Source organism: Octopus bimaculoides, chromosome 2 (genome assembly GCF_001194135.2).
Source record: "Octopus bimaculoides isolate UCB-OBI-ISO-001 chromosome 2, ASM119413v2, whole genome shotgun sequence".
Lineage (NCBI taxonomy): Eukaryota > Metazoa > Mollusca > Cephalopoda > Octopoda > Octopodidae > Octopus > Octopus bimaculoides.
In genome coordinates, this window is record NC_068982.1 from 43,383,445 (window position 1) to 43,387,204 (window position 3,760).

Below are 3,760 nucleotides of genomic sequence, written 5' to 3' on the forward strand. Positions count from 1 at the left end.
TTTAAACATATATTTTATTCTTTCTTTGTATAAAGGTTATATATGAATTTGCAAGTGAATGATTCGTAGAATATCAAGTGTTGTATATTTTCTTACTAGATTAGTCATTAGACTGCATTCAGGCTGAGGTACCAATCATTTAACCAATAATACAGGGCGCGGAATGTATTTCAGTCTGCTATCAAAGCCGGAACTACTAGTTTGGGAAACGAAATGCTTAACGATGCAAACGTGCTTATGTACACATACACACACATACTTTCATACATACATACATACATACATACATACATACATACATACATACATACTCATATACTTATACAGGGTGTCCACAAAGTCTGGGTACATGGGGATTAATACATGCTTTAAGAAATTATTATTTCTTATATTTAATTGTTTATGTTATGATTTTATTTACTCCATGTGCCCACATGGGGATTAACACATATTTTAAGAAATTATTATTTCTTATATTTAGTTGTTTATGTTATGATTTTATTTACTCCATGTATCCAGACCTTGTGGACACCCTGTATAAGCTATATGCATACATGTGTATGTTCATTGGAAAAATTATCAGTTAATATTAGTTCCTACAAACGTCTCACCATTATAGTTACTTGGATTCCAGCGTTGGTGGTTTCATCTGAATATCGTTGCTTAACCAGAACAGGTTACCAGAAAACTTGTTATTACGTTAAGTTACAAAGAACTAATGTTCTTTGTAACCATAACGGTGAACACACGTAGGAACAAATAATATTAACTTGTGTTAATCTCAATTAATTAACCACTATACTGGATGTAGCAAAGGCTATAATCTACGTGGAGCTGTAAGCATAACAATGACAGTCGTGCTGCAATTTTTACACACAAAATACACATACATACACACACACACACACACACACACACACACACACACACACACACACACACACACATAACGATCTGCATGCATATCGCTGATAACAAGTTCACCCACATGTGAACGTGGAATGACTTAGATTTACTCCAAATCATTGTGTGTTAAAAACGCCAGATTCTCGAAACCAAGTAAATGAAATATCAGACACCCGTGTTTCAGCAAAATTTCGCTTCTTTAGTGGCAAATACCAATTCCATTATATGCAGTTAGCAAAGGAATTCCTGTTCCTAGCTAACAAAACATTTGATGCTTGTGTGCAGAAGCTTGCCTGTCTCGACTCAACTCGGTATTTGCACTTGAAACAATAGAGATCAAAAATGCGATATGTCCATCATTTATAACATATTCATGTGCGCATAAACGTGGTACAGCGTACGCTGCCATTGAAGAGGGATAATTATGCCGAAATATCGTGTGTGACATTTTTCTAATGTCATCCAAAGCGCACTGCAGTTTTAACACACAAAGTATCCAAAGAAAATTTGTATACGAACACATTCTAAATGTTGTAAAGAGTGTTAGTTCGTTCTTTATTCTTTCTTTTGCGATCGCAAATTTGTAACAAGATTTTCCTCTACCAAACAATAACATTGTAGTTATTGTTGCTGCTGTTTTTGTTGCTGTTGCTGTTGTTGTTGTTGTTGCTCTTGTTGTTGTTATAATAATTAGGAGGATTAGCCCAATCGTTAGAGCATTCGGATAAAATGCGTTGCACTATTTGTTTCGATCTTTACGCTCTGAATCCACTTTCTACCGAGGTCAACTTTGTCTTTCTTCGCTCTCTCGGTTCGATAAAATGATTTACCGGTCAAGTACTGGAGTCGGTGGTATCGATTAAAGCCTTGTCTTGAAACTTTTTTACCTTGTACTCAAGTCAGAAACCAGCACAGGCGGTGAGCTGGCAGACTCTTTAGTACGTCAAGCAAAATGCTAAGCGGCTTTTCGCCCGTCTTTACGTTCTGAGTTCAAATTCCGACGGGGTCGATTTTGTCTTTCATCTTTTTCGGGGTCGATAAAATAAATACCAGTTACGCATTGAAGTCGATGTAATCGACTACTCCCTCCCCCAAAAATTCAGGCCTTGTGCCTATAATAGAAAAGGTTATTATTATCATTATTATTATTATTATTTTTATTATTATTATTACCTCCGCCTTCGCTAAGGCGGAGGTATTGTTTTCCAGCCGTATTTGTTTGTTTGTTTGTTTGACCGAGGGCAAGATATCTCAGGAAGCGCTGGACAGATTCGGATGAAACTTTCGGGGATGTTTGGCCTCATGACTGGCACGAACTGATTAGATTTTGGAATCGATCCGATACCGGACAAGGATTCTGGATTACTTTTCCGGTTTTTTTTTAACTTAATTTTTGACAGCGGTTGAGTTCATTTTTAGTATTCTCGTTTCTAAGAGCAGTCGAGTTTATTTCAGATATTCTCATTTTAAAAATCATCTTTGGCTAATCGTTGAGAGGACATTGGTGTTGCCTTGGCGGAGGTCTGCGCTCTCTGAGTGCTTGTTGTTGTTGTTGTTATTATTATTATTATTATTATTATCGGACAAAATGCTTAGAGGCATTTCATCGTCTTTACATTCTGAATTCAAATTTTGCCAAGGTTGACTTTGCCTTTTATACCTTTCGGGGTCGATAAAATAAGTACCAGTTGAGCATTGTGGTCGATGCAATCGACTTAACCTCTCCCCACAACTTGCTAGCCCTGTGCTAAAATTTGAAACTATTATTATTACTATTATTATTATTATTATTATTATTATTATTATTATTATTATTATTATTATTATTATTTCTGCTGCATATGTATACCTTTATGTGTCTTTCCTCCTCTTATTTTGTAGAGCCTTGATTTAGATGCACAACGCTTTCTTTGGTACCCTTAGCACATACTAGTCCAGGTTTAGATCTGCATGCATTTAAACCTCATGTGAAAAAAATTGCACTTTTCCAGAGAATAATCAGTATAATCAACATGAAACTTAAGAAGCCTTCCAGTATCCTGGAGGCGATGTGCGTATGTCTGTGTTTGAATATGAAAGTGATTGTATGTGTGAATCCATACCGTTGCACATGTTTCAAGTTGAGTAATCGTAAATAGAGATAAATGCAGAGATAACCCGAGAGAGAAGCGGGGAAGAAGAGTAAAAAAAGCAAAAGGCAAAGGTACATAGAGAGGGGAAGAGAGAGAGAGAGAGAGAGAGAGAGAGAGAGAGAGAGAGAGAGAGAGATAGAGAGAGAGATGCAGGGTGGTAGACAGATATGTTATTTGCATTGAAGCCGATAAGGAACTTAACGTTTTTCTAACAGTTGGAAATAGCGATAAAAATATAAAGAAGACTTAATGTAAATTAAATAAGATCATGTAAAACAAAAATTTAGCAAATGTTCAAAAAATGTTAGAGACAGGAATTGAATTTACCTATTGCAATGATTCAAAATTACCTTAGATCAGATGTCATAGCTGAAGTGAAAGTAACTGAGAGAAATTGAAGATAGAGACGTGTTGGTCTCACCAAACGCCGTTCCTTTAACAGCATAGCGAGTGTAATTTTGGTTATCAAATTTAAGTGGCTTTACTCTTTTTTTTCTCTTTTTATCATTTTGGCTTTTGTCTATTTTCTTTTTGCACTTATTCAAAACTTCAAACTTGCTTCTTTGCTGCCATTAACGCTAATATTGCGTCCAATGCCTGTGCTTGCGCTTGTGTGTGTAGCGCGTGTGTGTGAGTTTTTAATCTTCTTTGTTAACGTGCTGTTAGATGGAAACTGAAAGGAGCTATCGTATGTGTGTGTGTGTGTGTGTGTGTGTGTGTGT

General features: G+C 36.1%; 1 long non-coding RNA gene across 1 annotated transcript in view; it reads right to left on the reverse strand.

Annotated features, from left to right (window-relative positions):
- LOC106880769 (uncharacterized) overlaps window positions 1-3,621 on the reverse strand; it is a 27,512-nt gene extending 23,891 nt beyond the window's left edge. Inside the window, exon 1 of the long non-coding RNA XR_001410777.2 lies at window positions 3,366-3,621. This is a non-coding gene — a long non-coding RNA (uncharacterized LOC106880769). The remainder of the gene's footprint in view (window positions 1-3,365) is intronic.
- Window positions 3,622-3,760: the final 139 nt, after the last annotated feature.